The 20,335-nt window shown below is 39.0% G+C and overlaps 1 protein-coding gene across 6 annotated transcripts in view; it reads left to right on the top strand.

Annotated features, from left to right (window-relative positions):
- Positions 1–20,335, top strand: part of ENOX1 (ecto-NOX disulfide-thiol exchanger 1) — a 364,143-nt gene that overhangs the window by 61,871 nt on the left and 281,937 nt on the right. For 5 of the 6 annotated variants that reach the window (XM_077781387.1, XM_077781383.1, XM_077781384.1 and 2 more), the window contains exon 2: positions 10,648–10,724. The exons of the other annotated variant lie outside the window; for it this stretch is intronic. The gene's annotated coding sequence lies outside the window, so the exon portion shown is untranslated. The remainder of the gene's footprint in view (positions 1–10,647; positions 10,725–20,335) is intronic. 6 annotated transcript variants of the gene reach the window in all.

Below are 20,335 nucleotides of genomic sequence, written 5' to 3'. Positions count from 1 at the left end.
GTGCAACAGCAGTGGGAAAACTGGAGTTTAAATTGGTCATGGAAAGCTAATGTTAAACTTGAAGGCACTTTCTTCAGAAAATATACTTTTATGTATATATACACTAATATTTTCTAGAGAGAGAAATCAAATCCACAGTTAAATTGAATAGTCATTCCTTAAGGCTTCTGTTACTTGTGGCTTAACTGTAACAGAAAACAGGCTGTATTAGCACGGACTCTCAGCAAGATATTTTAGTTATAAAATGTCAAAGCCTCTTCAAAAATAATGAGCAAAATATTGCCTGGCTTTAAAAATGAGTATAACAACTTTAAGAAAACATTGTTGCCCCGCTCCTTGTAGATCAACATGTGGCAAGATTATTTCAGTGGAAATATATGCCCACAGGCTATGTATTTTTTGTGTTTTGTTTAACACTGCTTGGCATCTGAGATCAAGAAAGCTTAAACCAATTATGAGTAGCTGGTGCAGCAAAAATCATGATTGATACATTTACAACACAGGGTCGATTCTTCTGGCAATATTATTGTATTAAGAGGGGGAAAAGGGGACATCAGGCATGCAGCTTTGGAGCCCTGAATTAACACAGTGCTCTGACCACATACAGATGTTTCCTCCCTCTGTGCAATCAGTGTGTCTTGCACTGATTGCAGCCTGCAGACCTCGAAGAAGAAACAGCTGTGCAATTGTTGCTAAGCCTATTTCCCTCTTCCCTTTGATTTCTTGGATTATTTAATACAGCAGAATGATAGGAATTTAAAAATGAAAAAGTGATGTTGAGTCATCTAGTCCATCTTGCAGCAGGATTGTCCTCCCCAGATCTATGTCCAGTCATGGACAGGCTTTGTGATGTGATTGGACTTAGCCAATTTCCTTTGGAAGATTATTATACAATAGAATACACTTCGTTATAAGGATTTTTCCTTGTCAGCCTAAACTTTACTTGGCTTGGTATAATCGCATTATTCTTAGCTATATTTTCCTGAAAAACCCTATTAAAAAATCCTTAGTGTGTATCCTTTCAGAGCCTGTAGATAATTATCATATTTCCCTTTCAATAGTGGCTTTAGTCAAGCTATACATATTTAGTTATTTTAATATTTTCCTATAAATCAGCCTTCCTGATGACTTTTATTGCTATCATTGAGCCAAATCTCAAATTCTTCTATTTAGTATTCAAATAGAAAAGGAAGGACTGAATAAAGACTTACAGATTAGATCATGATGTCATTGAAAACCCATCCTTTGAATCAGTGTTTGTGCCTTCAGATCTCTCTGAATGCCAGCTCTCCTGAGGCAGACTTCAGTCATAAGATTTGTCTCAACTTTCTTATCTACAGCATAAGTGCCTACATCAAAGCTACTTTCTCTAGATTCCTTTTATGATCTTTGGACCCTATAGCTGCATGCAATTAATATAAGCTGGTTTAGGTACCCACATTTAGGATGAGTGGAATTGAGCATTAGAGGTATTCTGACCAGGAGGTATTCAAGACCAGCATTCTGTCCTGGTCTTGATTTCCTTGGTTAGTTAAATACAGGGTGTGTGGATGTTTTGACACTGTGGTTCAAGAAGTGAGAAGAGTCAGTGTTGGCCATGGCAGTGCTATCTCAGCTTCAAAACAGCAGCAGAGCGGTTTGATGCACTGTGTGTCCCGCAACCATTCCTAACACAGGTGAATGGCATTGAATTCAACAGATAGAAATGACAATTGCATTGAATAATGGGGTGGATGAAACTGCTTTTTGCATAGGCATAGAATCACAGAATATCTCCAGCTGAAAGGCACCCCTAAGGATCATAGAACCCCACTCCTCTTACTTGCAGGACAACCTAAAACTAAACCATGTGACTCAGAGCATCATCCAGATGTGCTTTGAGCTCTGATAGGCTCAGTGTTGCAACCACTTCCCTGGGGAGCCTGCTCCAGAGACCAGTCACCCTCCCACTGGACTTCTTCTCTGTGTCCAATCTGAACTGAACCAGGTACAACATTTAGCCAGAGAGCATGAATCTAGATGTCAGATTTATGGGTTTTCAAGTTTCTTTGGACTGAAGGAAATCTGTGATCAATGCCTTTCATTTTCGAAGGCCTCTAAAAAATGGCTCTTACATGACAGATGCCAATCACTCTTCCCTTCTCTATCAGGTATTTCTTCTCTGCTGACAGCCTAGTGCTCACAATCCCCACTGCAGCCCTGGGCAGATGCCTGCTCAGATGTAGTTCTTACCTCTAGCCAAAGGTTTTGGATTGCTCTCCATAGAGGTCCAACCATCCATGGTTTATACTGGAGTAACTAGGAAAAGAAATCGGCATCTGCCTTACATTTATTAGTTAAAAAAAAAAAAAAAAGATAAATATATTTTAAAAAAAGTTAAATACATTTTCCCAGTGGTTACCTTCTGTCAGACTCTCTGACAAAATATGCTAAGCTTCTATTCTTAATAACTTGCATATAATGTCCAGGAAATTAAACCTTTTACTAAACTTCTTTGGTAAGCAAACATCAGAGAAGGAGGAGAGCTGTTGAAATTGAGGAATAATAACTGCTCAAGATAATATGTTTATTAATTAGTCCTGAATGAATTTAGAATGAACATTAACAGAATTTTTTCAAACATCTCAAGAGGGTGAAGTTTGGAATAAACTCCAAGTGCACTAGTTGAGAAGAAAAACAAAACTTGAAGAGAGAATTTGGTAAATTTAAGAAAGTTCTTATGAGAATATGTAGAAGCTTTTACAGGGGTTGAAAAAAACCAGGCATACAATATGAAGTCATAGTGTTACCAAAAGGGCTAATCAGGAGACTGGCCACTGCTCATGTGTCTACACTATAATTTATTTCACGTTTAATGCAGTGGTTAGTGGCTTCTGCTGGTTATTAACAGAGGCTAGAAGGCTGCTGTCCAAGGTCAGTGCAAGAATTTCCTTGTTGCCAGACCCTTTGAGTTTGGGATATCTCTTCCTGAAAAACACATGGGATTCTGGTCTTTGGTCTTTTGTTGGTGATGCTAGGAAGGGCCTGTATGGAGTGCATGTGTCTCTGTGGAAAAGACACTGTGTCATCAGTCCCCCTGGGCAAAGCAGGAACAGAAGCCTGGCTAAGACCCAGGTCATCCTTCTGAGAAGTGCATTCCTTCAACACTGCAGCCCAAGCACTGTACTCAGCCTTTTCCCAGCTGAAGCCTGTGCTGAAAGCTTGCTAGCCAATGGGCTCTGCTCCTCATTCACAGTAACTGGAACAAAATGCAGCTATCCTCATCATTCACAGAGACACGCAATCCTCAGAGACTGCATGCCTACCACAGCATGGTGTAAGTCATCGTGACACTGGCAGACACTACAGGGCTGTCTGTTGGGACAGCTAACTTTGAAGCATCAGCATACTGGAGATGAGAAGAACTTGCAGAAGTGTGTGCTAGGCAGGTATTTTTAGCTGCCTTTTCTTAAAATTACCCTGCTTTCCTAATACTGTTTTCTCATCACCATGGTGAACTAATTCTGCCATTATGTCTACTAATTATTCTTATCTTGATGAGCTATTCCTCATTGGATCTGACTTTTCAGAGAATGACATCTTGGTGCCTGGCCTCCTTTTCTAACAGCAGTCATGACTGACTGCTTAGGAAGACTTCCTAGATTCCTCTCAAGTTGTTTGATCTTGCTCCCCTTCACAAAGCATCTCTTCCATCTTCTGTGCTGGTTCTGTGACAGGAGGGAACATTATAATTTTCTTTCTTTCAAGTAATGTAAGCAAACAGCTGGGAATTGCATCTGGCCCCCATTATAATAGGTGTCTGTTTCAAGGAGGATTTGATGGTCCTCTCGTTTCACTTACGTATTTTTTTTATTTACCTGTGGTTTCTAAGATGGGATGGCTCTGGTGGATATTTCAGAGTGATTCCTCCTTTTATGCAGGAATGGGGCATCATTATCTCCAGTTGTTATGGTACTAGTGTTTAAGGACTTCCCAGGATAAATGAATGTCATGGTCATACTGAATTTACCCATGTTGTCCTCATAAGTCCTGTAAAAAATAATACCTGTATTCAACTTACTGGAACCCTTTTTTGCATTTCTTATGATGATTTGAACAGGGGCTTCCAAGAGTTGTCACTTTAATTAGAAAGGTAAAGGGTTAGAGATTTATTGCATCTATTGAATTCGGCTGTTTAGCCAGTTTTTCACTGGTATGAAGAGTGCAATGCTTCTGCCTTGCTTTTAAAACAAAAACCCCCAAAAGGTATGGATTTTCTTATGAAAGTTCTATTCCAGCCTCTAGACCGCAGTGACAGCAGCACATTTCTTTGTATCTCAGACAGTGTAGAGATGGAGGAAGGTGGCTTAGGCTCTGCAGTGTCAAACCAAAAGCAGTGGCTGTGTTGTGTGCCTCCCCTGCCTTTGTCAGGGCAGGTGGGGACCCTTCCCTTCAGAAATACTGAGTGAAGTACTGCTGCTCAATACTTCCACAGAAATATTTCAGGTTGGGAGTCTTTGCACCTAGGATTTTACTTTTGAAACCTAACTTCAGAGCAGTTTCTTGCATTTTCCCACAGGTCAGGGAAAGAGGGCATCTTCAGCCACTGGAAATTTGCTTTCTTTGAGTAGAAAAAGGTCTGAAATCTAACAAACTTTTTTTTCTTCTAATTTTTCTTTTTTTTTTTAACAGGAAACATGGATTTGTACTAGCTTGCCAAGGAGCTTATCAAAGCAAGGATTGAACTTTCTTATCTACTTCAGTGTCAGTTCAGGATTGTCCCAGAACCATTTGCTGTTTCTGATTATGTAGCTGTCCAGCATAGGTAGTTTGTCCATAACAGCAGCGGGTTAATATCCTTACTGCAATGGATGGCAGGAATCTGTCAGTGGGTAGAGATGTGGGATGGGGTGGACTGGCTCTGCTTCCCACCTATTTGGTTAAACCAGTACATCCTGATTTTAAATGCTGCTGTTCTTGAAGAAAAAGAACCTGACAAACCACTACAAGGTAACAGGTTAAAAAATGTTTTTGTGCATTATCATGTAGCACGCTCTATTGCACAAAGTGTGACTGTAATTTTGTCAATGATGGTTTACACCTTAATATACTTTATTGAAGCTGTTTTCTTAAACTGAGTCTGGAATCTGTATTAGAGGCTCTTTTTGTACCCTAAAATCTATTAGATGTTACATCTTAACGGTGATATAAGAAGATTGACTCTCAAGAATAATAATTTTCTCTCTATTTCAGGGAAAAGTTAGAATGTTTAATTTTACTTATGATAATCAGTATCATTTTATATAGATTTGGGAGATAAGAGAGGAGGTGTGACATGGAACTTCCTTAATTTGCCTTTGTTAACCTATATCAGCTGTGAATTTGTTGGCCTTGATGCACAGTCAAAAGGCGAGATTTTTCCGTACTTGTATATTTATGTTAAAAAGAACAAATTTAAAATAGGCATGGTAATGATGGAAGATGAAAGAGGTATTTTGAGAAATCAGGTAGAATGAAGGAAGGCTTGTTACGTTCATTTATTCTCTGATTTTAGTGTTTGACTGAAAGCAAAGCTGGAGGACCAAATCTGAATATAAAAATAAAAGACATAAAAATGAGAACTGCCTGCTTTGTTAAATATTGCTAACTGGCATCTAGAAGTGATACTGGCATGTAAAAGTGATACATAGTGTTAAAGATATCACCACTTAATTGTCAGTTATATAAACCCAAAGCTAGAAAAATGTTATAAACACTCACTCTAATGTATATTCATTTGCACAGAAATAAAAGCTTTTTACACAGTGTCTGGCACATACTGAAAATTTAGTGTAACAGAATGGAAAGAATTTTACAAGTTAGTGCCTTTAAAATTAGGAGATCACAATACATTTCTGACATGGTATTCCAACTTGGACTCTTATTTTACAATTTAGTTAATTCTCAGTGCAGAAACTGTGGTCCCATGATAGATTAGAGAATCCTGCACCAAGCACTGCTTATCTTGGTCATTTTGCCTAAGGCTCTGAGCAAAATTTGTGTCTAGCTTTGACAGTAACAGCAATTACTTCTGTTTTAACAAGAAACATCTAATGCATGAAGGACCTAGTGCACAAGTCTTGTGAGGAGCAGCCAGGAAACTGAAATTGTTTAGCTTCAAGAAAAGGAGGCCTAGGAGGACCTTACCCCTCTCTACTTGAAGTTGCAAACTAGTGGGAGTCAGACTCTTCTCCCAGGTTACAAGCAATAAAACAAGAAGAAATGGCCTCAAGTTGTGCCAGGGAAAGTTTGGGTTGGATATGAGGAAAAATTTCTTCAGCAAAAGCATGGCCAGGCATTGGAACAAGCTGCCCAGGGAAGTGGTTGGGTCCCCACGCCTGGGAGTATTTAGAAGTCATGTAGATGTGGTGCTTGGGCACATGATTTGGTGCTGGCCTTGACAGTGCTGAGTTAATGGTTGGACTTGATGATGTCAGAGGTCTTTGTAACCTAAGTGATTCTATCATATGTGATATAAAGTAAGAGTTGAAACTGTCTGTTGACTACTATACTGGGAATTCTCCTAACATATCCAAGAACCACCCAAGAAAGTGTTACCTAGCTGTGTTTTCCTTTGATGGTCCCAGCATGAGAGATAAAGAGATAATCATGGTCCCTTACAGTCCTCTTTCTCTTTCACACCTGCCTGGCCTTAAATGTAAGTGGTAAAGCCAAGATACAGGAACTTTGCACCTTCTAGTTTCTGATGCACACATACTGTGCTCTGTTCTTTTTCATGTGTTATTTTTTCAAAAGTAAAAAAAAAAAAATTAGAGAAGTTATGTTTATTTTTTCCACTAAGTTCTTAAAGGGTGATTGTGGGTTTTAGCTTCTACGACAAAACACAAGTGTATTTTTGTACTTTTTTTTTTTAAGTCAGTTGGTGAAAGGAACTTTCAGTTCTCAGGAGGGATAAAGGTCTAGATAATGTTGATTTTTTCCATCAAAAATAATTTTAGCTCATAAGCTATTCTTTCCTTATCTTGATGGAAAAAAAAAAGAAGATCAAATTTCTAGATCAATAATGTTGAAAAAAGCAGCAGCAATCATCCTGGATGCATGTTGTTTTCTGGTGCACTTTCATATCTGAGCATTTCCTTATGCTGTAAATATCAGCCTGACTTGCACTCAGGCTTCAACCTCACATCAAGCAACAGCAGAAAAAATAGGAACTGTTTAAATGCAACAAGGCTCGGAAAAAACCAATTTTTTAAAAGTGCCGGCATGTCAAAACATTGAAGGCAAATACTGAAGAGTACCAGTGTGCTTCCAGTTTGTCTCTTGCTGCATGTTTTTTCTATTGAATAATCACATCTTCCAGTGCCTAAAGCACTAAAGCAGTAGTTCTTTATATGTAATGTGTGCTTCAGGGTATTGAAGAAAAAAAAAAAAAAAAAAAAACAAGATTGAAATTATCTGGAGAAAACCAAATCACTTTATTTCAAAGACAAATTAGATTGATCTATCTTACCGTTCTCCATAGACTTTATAGGCATGTTACTTGTTGAAGTGGTATCAGGCATTTTATATATTGTAGCAATTTGCATACGTTCGTTAAGCTGTGCTTTGTAAAGCTCTCTGACAGGGGCATTTGATGAATCCTTCTGTGGACTGCATAGCTGCTTTATGTGGAGCAATCTGTTAAATCATGCCTTTGTCCTTCAGTTTGTCAGAATCAGTAAGCGAAGCAGATGTTAATAACTGTAGGAGAGTTTGGGGTTTTTTTTGGTGTTTGCAGAATATGGGATAATATGTGAAGGGCATAATGTGTTTGTAAAAGCGACAGCTGGTGTTATTAAAGACAGAAAGTCTGCTACAAGTGAAAACTTTCTCTGGCATCGTGTAGCAACTCCAGGAGGTTTTTTGGAACAGTCAGGTGGGTGGTCAATTCTAAAATAAACCCTGCTAATATTATGCACAGCAAATTGTGTGCATGTACTTAACACACAATTGTTCTTATCTTTGATTGCAAACATTCTGTCACAGAACTATCTCAGCCATGCAGTAATTCATAACGTTTCTCTGTAAACATGTCATAAGAAATTCTCAGGTCAACAATCCCCTGAAATGTGTCTGTGAGAAATATAATGTCCTGCATTATTGAATTAGTAGGGTTTTACACCTATTCAGTTTGAAGGATACCTTTATGACACAAGTTTTGTGGGAACTGGCAGTTCAGTCCCTGGAATCTCTACCTGTTGTCAAGGTCACTCGGCTGAAGATGTTTCAGCTAGGGAACAGCCTACATTTAGGTGGTTAACCTGCTACATCTGATGGGTGCTAATTCCTGTCAAGGTGTGGTGAGATGAGTGCTTGTCAGTTGCAGAGGCCTTGCAAGTGAAGGAAATGGGCAGTCATAAATTGGGTAAGAAATGAAGGGGATAAATAAGAGAAAAAACATAGCTTATGGGGTGCCTCAGGAAAGGCCAGCAGAGGTGGAGGTGCTGATCTCCTTTCCCTGGGGACCAGTGACAGGACTCAAGGACATGGAGTTGCAGGGAAGTTCAGATTGGGCATTATGGAAAGGTGCTTCACTGGAGCAGGCTCCCCAAGGAAATAGTCATGGCACCAAGCTTGTCAGAATCAAAAGTGTGTCCGGACAATTCTCGTAATCATTTGGCCTAGTTTTAGGTAGTCCTGCAAGGAACAGAGAGCTAGACTCAGTGATTCTTGGGTGCTTCTACGGGTGCCTTCCAACTGGAGGTTTTCTGTGATTCTATGTGGAAAAAGCTGTTACAAGGCTAACATATGAAGAAGTAGAATAAAGGAAGGACATTACTGTAGGAAGATAAAGGAGGACATTGCTATAGAAAATAAAGGGTAAACTTTGACCACCTTCTGATCTTGCAGATTTTTATTGATATTATCTAATAAGTAACTCCCACTCGTTTTAGAGGTAGTATTTTGCTGAGATTCACTTTAATGACATTCTCTTTGTGATTATGCATTATTGTGGAAATCTCTTTTGGGGAATTGAGTAGGAGGTGCAAAGGGTGGAGATGTAGTGATGTTACTTGTGCCTGTGTGATTGAATCTGAGCTTCTGAGCCTGGCTTGTCTGCAGCTGATATCAACAGCAGAAATGGCTACACAGTGGATAGCATAAATAATCCTAGAAGTTGTCATGTTTGTAGCGATTGACTGAAAATATGTAGAGAAGACCAGTGAGAGATTTCTGTTGTTCTTGCACATGGAAGTAGGCAACAGCTACAAATCAACAAACTGTTGCTTTTGTAAGAAGAATTGGCCAAATTTTTCATGCTTTTGCTGGATAAAATTTTTTACTACTTCTGTTCCTCAGAGTGAGTCTTATCTTTCTGTCTGATTATCTTGCAAAAAATGAGCAGTAAAATAATTATCCATGCTGATATTTATATTTCATCCCTCTGTTTGAAAATTACCAGCTCACAGAAGGGAGCAGAGGGAGTCCAAGACTCCTTGGGTGGGCCGATCCTTTGGAGAAACAAATGTCTGCTCTTCAGCTGGGACACATAGGTGCTCCCAGCCAGGTGACCATTGATAGCAGGCATGGGCAATTCTGTAGCTGATTCTCTTTGCCTTCACTGGGGATAATGTGGTAGGTACCAGTAGGACAGCTGCTGTGGAAAGCTCAGGAAAAGTTCAGTGGAAAGAAAAGAGACAAGACTTTTTTATTACAGGCTCTTAATTATCTTTAAGAGCTGTGCCTGTGTGGCAAAACTGTGTGAAATGGTGTTTCTTGTTGCAGAATGCCAGGTTGCCAATAGTGCCACTGAAATACTCAATAAAGCATGTACTAATGATGGTGATTATGCAGAATAGAGATCAGACCAGGTGCATTTGGACACATGAACTTTCTTCTCTTTTTTTTTTTTTTTTTTTTTTTTTCTCCTTTGTGTCTTTCTTTAGTCTGCTGAGCCTATTTCTTTCTACTGCTGCATCATCTTCCTTTTTGCCTTGTTAAGCACATCAGACATAATAAATGCAGTATGCTCAGGGTCACTGTGTGAGAATCACCATGAAAATTTACAGAGACTCTGGGACTAATTGTGATTATGTGTATTATAGGTGTTATATCTGTCCTTACAAGGATGTACATCCAGAATTTTACACCTGTAACAGAACTGCCATGTTCAGCATTTTTGGACGTTAAAGAAATAATGCATTTAAGGATACTCTTGGTTTTTCATGTGGTTTCCCTATTAATATCACTGTTTTGTTGCAAGCTAAAGGCAAAATACTGCTTAAATGTACTAAAGGTTTCCTAAATCATTTATATTTTCTGATATGCCACTGGCAGTTTTTCATACTCAATATGCTGGTTTTGTTTTTTTTCATTGTAAATGATTGTAACAAAATTACTATTTGAAAATTTTGGATTATTTTGAGTTTTCTACTAATTTCCAACTCAAGTGTAGAAGTTGCTTACGAATCTATACAATATTATATACCTTAAATGTAATGTGCTATAAATTACTATACCATCATTGTTGTCACTCACAACATTTCTCAGGTGATGCACAGCTTCGGAAGGACTGACTCATGGGCTCATTTCTAAGTAGTAATCTTGCACAATATATATATTTTTCATTTTATATGCTTAAGCTATATACTTTTAATGACTTTAAAAATATATAATCTTTTTTATCAGGTCTTGGATTCTGAACTTGAAGCAGTTCTTCAAGATTATATGCTTCTTGAAACTCAGAAAGTATCTGCAATAAATAGGTATGTGTAATGGATACATTCATGCTTTGTGCTGGATGGTTTGGACCATGTGAGTTTTGTTGACAGTTTACTGCTGAGCTTTAAACAGCTCTTGATAAATCTCAGTTGCTCTGAACAGAACCGTGTGATGGATCTTTGTAGGCTGAATTTTCAATAATGCGTGGTTATTGTAGGACAGAAATTTGGAAGGGTATGACATTCACAGTTGCTCAGAGATTAATGTTTAGCCAAACCCACAAACTTAACTTCAGAGGGAACAAACAGATGAGTCTTAACAAGCAAGTAAGTAGTTTTGAAGGTAAAATCAGTGAGGGGAAGTGGATCTTCTCTTGATCCCTCCCTACCTGAGGCTGTGCTTTGTCTGGCTTTACATCTGTCTTTCCTTTGGGGCTTTTTTGCAACTGTTGAAGGTAATAAAAGTATGAATATAACTAAATATGGTAAGGAAATGACCGTAAAAGTTGAAAACTTCAGTACATTGAAGTTCCTGGAAATTTTCTTCTTAGGTGTTTCAGTGATGCTCACATCTTACTTCAATAATTTACAGAAAATATTCAGGCAATTTCAGAAATACATTCTTGCATATAACAAAGCAATTTTCAGGTGATTTATTTTTTAAAAGTCAGGTCACAGCTTATGGTTCTTGAAGCTCTGCTGAACTCCTAGCAATGGAGAAAGTTAAATGAGAGAAGATTTAGAAGTTCTTATTCTTTCCAAAGAGTTCATAGATCTAGGTAATTTTTTTTGAGATTCAGTTCAGTTTGAAGGAGTGAAAGGTTTCTTGAATACTGGATGTAACAGCTGGACTTACCTTGATCTGTGTGAGAAATTTTCAAGGGATTTAAAAATGGGGAGAGGTTAAATACTTACGCATGAAATTCACAAAAATGAATTTTTGCACTAAGTTGCTTATTCTATAAGAATTTGAACGCAACATATCTTCATAGTGTGCTTCACCTGTAGGTTCTAAGATATTTAGCAAAAGCTGGAGAAGAACTGTTGTCTCCAATTTATGTATGGGGTCAGGTACCTGCTGGATCACCTAATGTCCTACTGCTAGGGCTCCTGGATGTTCAGACCTGTGTCCAGACCTGTCAGAGGATCCCATGAGATGTCTCATCATTCTTTCAGAGTGTGTGCAAAAGATCAATGTTTCCAATGTTTATATTTTCCTAATATTTCTCATATCTATTGATGTGCCCTTACCTTCTCCCTTTTGTGATACATTTCTTCACTCTAATCTCTTCTGCTTTGTTTTCTTATTTTGCTTTCCTATATTTCTGCTCTTCTTAATTCATTTGCAGTCTCTGAAGATTAGCTGCAGTGAGACCTTACACAAGAAGGAGTTTCAGGAAAAAAAATTGTAATGGAATGAGCTTCCCTTTTACTGCCTCTCTTGAGAGGCTGCTGTAAAAGGCAACTTGCTGTCATTCCTGTAAATTTCCTTTTGCAGCCAGCTCTGCTGGGTGTCCCCTTTGTGCCCTGTGAACATCTGTGTTGCAGCTTACGTCTGAACCCAACTGGAGAACAAATGTGTGAACCTGCTTCTTATTTTGAGCAGGAAGCTGCTGCTATTAGTAAGGCACTTGGCCCTGGTTCACCTGCAACTTCTTAATCCCCAGCTGGGAGCAAACCAGCCGTCTGGATTGTCCCCTCCTGCCAGCCATGCCCTTGTCCCTGGGGTAGCAAGTTTACCTGCTTTCCTCCAGACACTGCCCAATGCCTGTCATTTTGCAGCATTCATTTTCTCCCTGAATGTTCCCCAAGCTGTCATGCAGAAGGGAAGAAAGTAAGCTATGTCACCGAAGTCCTGCAGTGCTTATCCTTTCTGCTGCTCCTGAAAACTTCTCCTGGCATGCACACAGTCATGCAGGCACCACCCTTCTGCATAAGCAAGAAATCCTTAATCCTTGAAGTATTCAGGCTCCAGGGATGCTGGAACAGAAGAGAAAGTTTCATTTGCTAGGCTGTGCATAGGGGTTCCAGGAAAAGTCGACAATGTTTCTGTGTCAGTTTTGGACACAGCACAAGACAGCTCACTGAGCATAAATTAGGAACTTAACCTCAAACAGACTTGCTTTAGCAAACTCTTTTACTTTAAAAGAGAAAAAAATAAAGAGTTAAGAAAGGGAAGCAGCAGTGTTAGCCAGTTTGTAAAAGTGCTATCCCACTTGGGCGTGCTCAGGAGTTCTTGAAGTGTATAGGTGGTGAACTGCAGTCTCTGTGGCATATGCGTGTCTCCAAGAGAAAAAGGAAATCTGTTGTGTCAAGTTGGCTTCAGCCTATGCTCGAAGGGCTGCTGTGACAAACCTGGAAGGTGCAGGAACTTTTGTGAAAGATCAGGTGTGATAGCAGAGAGTGACTGTAACACTTTGGGGGGGAGGAAGCTGGAGTATTTGAGGTCAGGCTAAGTCAGCAGCCATAGCAGGCAAGGTAACGCAGCTGATTTAGCAAGGGCATGCACCAGTTCGACAGCTTCCCTCAGATATTTGGGTTGGAACAACTCAAAATTAGCAAATTCCTAGCTGTTGTTACTGAAAAGGCTACTGGACAACTTTGTTTTCCTTGTCAGTAAATGAGCTCCCTTGCGGTAGAAGGTTGTGTGAGTTTCAGAGCTTTTCAAGCCAGGTTAGAAAAAGTTGGCCCCTTTCCTTCCAAAAGATCAAGGCAGTCCCAATGCACCCCAGACATCTCTGGGTGTGTAAATCCTCTGCAGGCAGTGGTCTCCCCTGCTCATTTTGTGAATGCATTTATTACGGAGGGAGGGGCTGGTCTGGTTGATTGTACAGCTGTAAGTGCTGAACAGCAAAACTTTCTAAACAAAAGAATCTGGTCCTCTTTAAAGGTCGGTGGACTGATACCTGCCTTCCATCTGTGGCAGCCTGTGTCAAACAGCAAAAGAACTGTGAAGTTTGTGTTCTGAAACCTCAGAGGAATAACTGGCACACTCCAATGTTTCTTTTTTTTTTTAAAAAAAAAAACTTCACACAAACCTGAAACATTAAACACATAAAGTAATGTTAAATGTGACAAGCAGGCAGAACCTGGGAAGTTCAGCTGGAAGGGCTGTGCATGGAACAGGGCATGGAGCCCCTCAGCACTGCTGTATGGGCACTGCTGTCGAGTGACAGCAGGCAACAGTCACCCATTATGGAGGCAGTCCTTTTGCTGTCCCCTTCTGTAGAGGATGGGGGGTGGCTGGTAGGCATGTCTTGAAGGCATGTTTGGCTCACAAGACCCTTCCAGAGTGACTTAGACTGTATTGACATGTGACACCTGAAAGGGGGACACTGAATTCATATTCGATACCAACTAAGCAAATTAGTCTTCTTTAAAGAAAAAGAAAGCACTCTGATCAAACGAAGAACTTTCAGATACCAACTGTCAGGAAATAATCAGAATTCTGCATTGAGCTTTCTTAAAAACACCTCTTTGGGAATTTTACCTCTTTGGGAAAACTTTCAAACTGACTTTTTGCTTAGTAGTGTTACCAGGAAAAAATAAAATGTGGATCTTCTATTCTGTAACCAGTAGGGAAGCAGTACTTCTCCCTTATCTGATCATGATTTGATAGAAAAGCTTCTCTGGACACATTGCTGGCTTATGTTCAGCTGGCTATCAACCAGCACCCCCAGGTCCTTTTACACCAGGCGGTTTTCCAAACCATTTTTCCCGAAGCCTGTACCATGGCGTTGTTGTAACACAAGAGCAGGACCCAGGACTTGGCCTTTTTGAACCTCATACAATTGCTCTTGGCCCATCAATCCAGCCTGTCCAGATCCCTCTGCAGAGCCTTCCTGCCCTCCAGCAGATCACCATTCCCACTCAACTTAGTGTCCTCTGCAAGGAGACTGAAGGTGCACTTGATCCCCTTATCCAAACCATTGAAAATGATATTAAGCAGAACTGTTTAATCAATTAGACTCAGATATTTGGTCTGTTCTTGTTCTTGAGACTGCATCCAAAAAGGACTGTTTTCATTGAGCTTGAATCAGTCTCATGGAGCAGCTGGGAAATAAAGCAGGACTGTGCATCAGCCATTATGAACTGGGCAGTAGCAATTTGCTTTGGTTAGGAAAAAGTGTCAGCTTTTAGCAGTTCCCTGTTAATTTTTAATTTGCTTCCCCATCTAGGCGTGCTGTGTTTTTTAGTAATATGCACCTCTGCTGTGTTGTCCCTTTTATCAATCAAAGTTACTTTGCTTTTCTGACTTGGCATGGTGTTGCAGCTATTTGTCTCCTTTGGCAGTGCTAGGAAAATACGTGTTTATGGTAGGTGATTACAAGGACACCACTTTGGTACTTGGGAGCCTGATTGTCTTAACTCACTGGAACGGTCGTGGCCAAGTCCTGCTGCTGAACATGCTGTATGCTACCCAGTAACACATGGTGTTCATAACTGAGAATGTCAATAATGGGTGACACAACTGTCTTAAGACTTAAGAAATAAAGCACTAATAAGGAGCTTTGAAATAGTCTTGTTTGAGATGGGCTGCTGTTTGTAACACCATTCATTCTGAACAGGAGTTTAATTCCAAGTGTGAGAAAGTGAAGGAAAATGAAGGCACTTCTTCTGCTTAAATGGATTAATGAATTTTTGTACGGAAGAAAGCAGCAGTCTCCTATGTGATGTGTTTTGTCCATGTTACATTGCTTACCTAGCTGGCTGTCAGCTGCATGGATCATTTCAGTAGAACTCCCAAACATCCACTGCAGTCACTGCCTCTCACTGCATCCTGTGCATGCATAGGGCATAGATGTTAAATGTCCAAGTGGGATTTTTAGCTTCAACACTCAAGAAGTGAAGAAAATGCATAAAATCTGCTGTTGGATCTGTTATGTTTTTGCTTGAGGAAAATGTTTCCAAATTGGAGAGGCAGGTGCACACTTGTGTGGCACTTTTTATGTAGATAGTAATGAAGCCTCCTGTGCATCCCAATGTGTATCTCTATTCATTGTGCAAGGGTTGGATCTTGAATCCTACCCACACAGAAAGTGTGTGGTAGCCAAATGTAGCTACATGTGAACAAAGTTTCCTTATTTTGTCAAGATAAAATAGCCAGCATAGAGTATCATAAATTGATCCCTGGAGGACAGACCTAGAATATAAACTGTAGTACTTTGAATATATGTGTGTTATAACCATATTGAATGCTGTGCAGCAATTTGTATTGTATTACAGCTGACAAAGTATTTTATCTCCTAATAACTAACTGGTGTAAATAATGTTGATATTTCCCCCATATTTATAATTACATTAATTGCTTTGTGTATTAATAACAGTTAAGTGTCAGAGCCCAAGCTGTAGCTGCCAGTAATCCACCAGCCACTTCTTTGCATGTTCAAACTACAAAATTGATGAGTAATTGCCCTTTTTGTTAGTGCATGTCACAGCTCAAATTTTACACAGAAAAGCCCACTGTTACCTAAATATTGTCATGTTAAATATCTAATCTAGTGCTAATAGAATGTCTTTCAGAAATGAAGAGAAACCCTCTAAGAGATCAGAAGATATCCAATTAATTAAAAAAAGTAAATGAAATATATCACTTTAGCTAGGAATTGTGATTTCCAAATGAAGCTAAGTTTTGAAAAAAGATGTTTTCTGCTGTTGAAAGTAGCATTTTTCAGAGCCAAAGCTGGAACATCCATATGCAGTGCAATGTTTTTGTTTTGTAATGTGAGATAATTGGTCTAACAGAGTGTCACAAAGAAGCATTTGAGGATTGACTAAATTTTTCACACAGAAGCTATTTTTTGTGAATGTTTCCAGAGAAATAATTGTTCTGCTTTGCTATCTTGCGGACTTTAGCATTTTTATTCTTAGAGACAGAGTAGATACAGATTTCAGCATAAATCTTGCTAAAACTTCAGTTGAAGAAATTAACTTCTTCAGCTTCTGGGGAGTTCTTTTTTCTATTTGTTTTCTTTTTTGTTGTTTTTTAACTTTTGTTTTCTTTGTAGTTATGGTGCTTTATTTGCGTTGAAATCCTTGTTGGAGGCCAGCATTTAATACAGTTGATGGTTTTGAAATTTTGCAAACCATTAGCATTTGTGAGGGCAACAGAGTGAAGAGTCAGTTCCAACTTAATATTGCAGATGTACACTGAATTATCCAGGGAAGAGCAAAGGTTGATTAAATTCACAAAGTAAGGTGATTCATAGTTTTCTAAATATGTCACTCAGCCTAAAATTAACTCAATTATTTACCAGTCACACACATGCTAATGAATCCTGACAATCTCAATTGACCTGCTGTGATGAACTTTGCTGTCACCTAATAATATTTCCTCTGTATTTTCACTGAAAAGAGTGATTGTAGCATTTATCACATGCAAAGCAAAATGCGTGAGGATTATATTATTTTTTAATACTTGCAATTCCAGGGCACTAGTAAACTAATTATGTTTAATTAGAGGCTCTTATTTTTTGTGGAAGTGTTTCTTAAAGTTTAATCCCGCAGAGATTTTACATGTGATAGTGATGAAAGTGGTTGCTTCTAAGGCAGCATCAATGATACAATTTGAGAAATAAAGTTGAATTTATCTTTTAATGCAAAATGTGATAAAATTACAGAACTTTAAGACTAATAGGGTAAATAAGGTTTACTATTATTTCTAAAATTAGATTCACCTTGGAATGACATTTTTAGCTGTGGTGCCAGTAGCTATAAGAAATTTGTAAGTTAGCCAAAATAATACATGAGTTTATCTACTTTCCCACTAAACACAGAAGTATGCAATTTAAATAAAAATGTGACTATTCTGGATTTGAGTTATGGGTGAATCTCCAAAAGGCTGCCCTGGATTATGAAATGGTATCTCTCTTTCCCTTTCCAAGGTTTTTGCCTCAAAGCTTTACAGAATCCTGGATGAAAATCAACATTGATCCATAAAATAGACATGACTGTAGTATCCGCATGGGTAGGGCACAGCAGCTGAAAAGATTTCTGGCCTGCGGTTATTTCTGTCAGGAAAATGGAGATAGATGAATATATAGATATATAATAGTTAAAGCTGCTGGGCAGTGGTAGCCTGTTTGCAGACAGCTGCATGCTCAGCCACTTTTGCTAGAATGGTTAAGTGGCTAATTAAGTGGACAAGTCAGGTCTCAGCATACCCTCAGGGAGAAGACTGCTGTGTCTCAGCCTCCTGTGGAAGTTTTGGGAGAGATGGTTTTGGAGCTGCAGCAATCTCATTGTGAGTTGTGGTGCTGGCTGTGAGGTGATGCTGCTAAGAACCCATTTTACAGGATTTTGCTCAGTGGCTGCCAACCACAAAGAAACATAAAAAGTTAAGAAAAACCCTGAAAATGTCTGAAAACTGAAACTAATGCATTCATATTTAATTGAATTTATTTCTGAGTAGTTCCAAATTGTTAATGAATTTATTTAAAAAGCTGATGTTTTAGGATTTTTAAAAAAATACTTTCCATAATTTTCATACTTGATTCATTCAGTGACATCAGCTATGGTGACCAAACAGTTGTTTCCTTGGTGATAAATTGCAGTGTTACAAGCATGCTTGTATGAATCAGGTAAGAAAAACAGATCAGCTATAAATGGAGAAAATCTGCTTGCAAAAATAAACAAGAAATATTTGCTGAAAGTTTTCTGGAGAATGGCTTGGAAATCTAATCATTATTTTAACATAGGTGAGTTTTCAGTTCATCCAAAAATTCCAGTATGGCTGGTTTTATAGTGAAGCACAAAGGGAATTGTCCACACCTGGTGACAGCAGCCACATGGAGAATGCTTAAAGGAGATAAGTAACTTCATAAGAAGTGTGAATTAATTTAACTGCAATAAAAAAAATATATAGCTTCTTGCTCATCCTCTAAAATATGACAGCCAGCATCACAGCTCATTGTGATTAAGGTCTGTCTCTCTAATAAATTGCATCTTCAAAGGATCTGGAATGCTTCTGTTATGTTATTGATACAGTTCTGATTCCACAGGGGTGTAAGCCAGGAGCTCAACCAGTGAAGATGATGGAGCTGCATCAGGCTTCTGTAAATACAGGGGAAGGTGACTTGTGGTCTCTATATGTAAAAGGGAATCTGTGTCCAAATTTAGGATGTCCCAAATTATATGTTATATAGTATACAGTATTGTCATGGATTAAAATATATTTTGAAGTACATGGTAGTAATGCCAAAAAGACCCTGGATACATCCAGTGACAATATGAATTAATTCCATTCCCGTCATGACAACTCTCAGTGGGAATATTGTGCCTTGGCTGGGCTCAGACGTTATTTCCAATAAGTATGGAAATAATGGCTCACTGTGCTGTAAAGTGCTAGGAGATCTCCAGGGAAATCTCATCAGATTATGTGATGGGTTTGAAATTAATTTGTGTCCCAACTGTATTTGCACAATGTACAGTTGTCTCTCTGATGACTTACGGAAAGGTAAATGCAACCATCCTAGATCAGTGCAGGGACTTGCTGCAGTATGCTCTCTACTTAGAGTACAGGTATTTTTCTGAGTTGTACAGAAAGTATAGGAAACTCAGAAAATGGTTATATACCTTTCTTACACTGCAGACTTATTGTTGTCTTGTTTGTCACCTCATTGTGCCACATTATAATCTTTCTTGTATTTCTCCTTGCCTCCAGTTCAGTAGGCATGAATTTTCTCATTGTCCTTTTGAAAATCTGAAAGGGAAAACACTGTTGAGAAACTTTCTTCTGGTGTGGGTATGACCCAGCTATAGAGTCATCCATTGATTTATACATACATATGTCATTCCTAGATTGCTCTTTGGTGAAGGCTTCTTTATGGCACTGTTCTGGCCTCTTTACGGGTTGGTTTGGGATTGTGCCAGGCTTTGCCTGGTCAGGTGTGCAGAACTGTGTCATGTTAGGCCAACGGAGCAAGGGATTACCATTCATGGAAGAATGTACATAGCTTCACCATATTTATAAGTAGTGAATGGCTTTGTCTAAGTATATGACAAATTTGCAAGCCCATCAGTTGAGTTTCTTGAATTGAGCCTCTTCTGGGAGCCATAAGCTAAAAGCTCGAATATGAATCCTTGTAAGATTTGAAGTGTGCAGAAAATATTTTCTCTAGTCAAAAAGTCTTTAAAGGACTAGGAGAGGAATGTTCTTCTTCAGAGATCTGCTTCTACCCTCAAGTCTGAATACCACAGCTGAGTGTTTTTGGAGGCCCAGGGCAAAAGGGAAGCTAGCAACACATGCGATGTGCAAGGGCTGTGAGCCTGGACCAGATCTTTGCTTTTTTAAAAACTACATGGCTTTTGACATTGTTTTTGAGAACATGGAAATAAAATGGACAAGATATTGTGCATACTGCAGCTTCTCTCTCCTCTTACTGATTTCTTTGTATCTGGCTTCCACATTTAGCTTCAAGTCCCTCCCTCTCTCCTTCTCTCTCTGCTTCCCTCCCCCTCTCCTCCCTCCCTCCCTCCCTCCCTCCCTCCCTTTCTCTCTCCCTCCCTCCCTCTCATTGTAAAAAGGTATTTTCTTCTCCAAAAGGTATTTTCTTTGTTCATTTGTAGATTCTTTGGTTTCCTTAAAGATTCAGTGACACAGAGAAGAGCCTCTAGGATCCTTTCTGTTAACTATTCTTCTTTGACTGTCTACAGAC

This window comes from Lonchura striata, chromosome 2, assembly GCF_046129695.1.
Source record: "Lonchura striata isolate bLonStr1 chromosome 2, bLonStr1.mat, whole genome shotgun sequence".
In the NCBI taxonomy this organism is placed as follows: Eukaryota; Metazoa; Chordata; class Aves; order Passeriformes; family Estrildidae; genus Lonchura; species Lonchura striata.
Note: the sequence above shows the minus strand (reverse complement) of the source record. Positions and strands in the feature narration are given on the sequence as shown.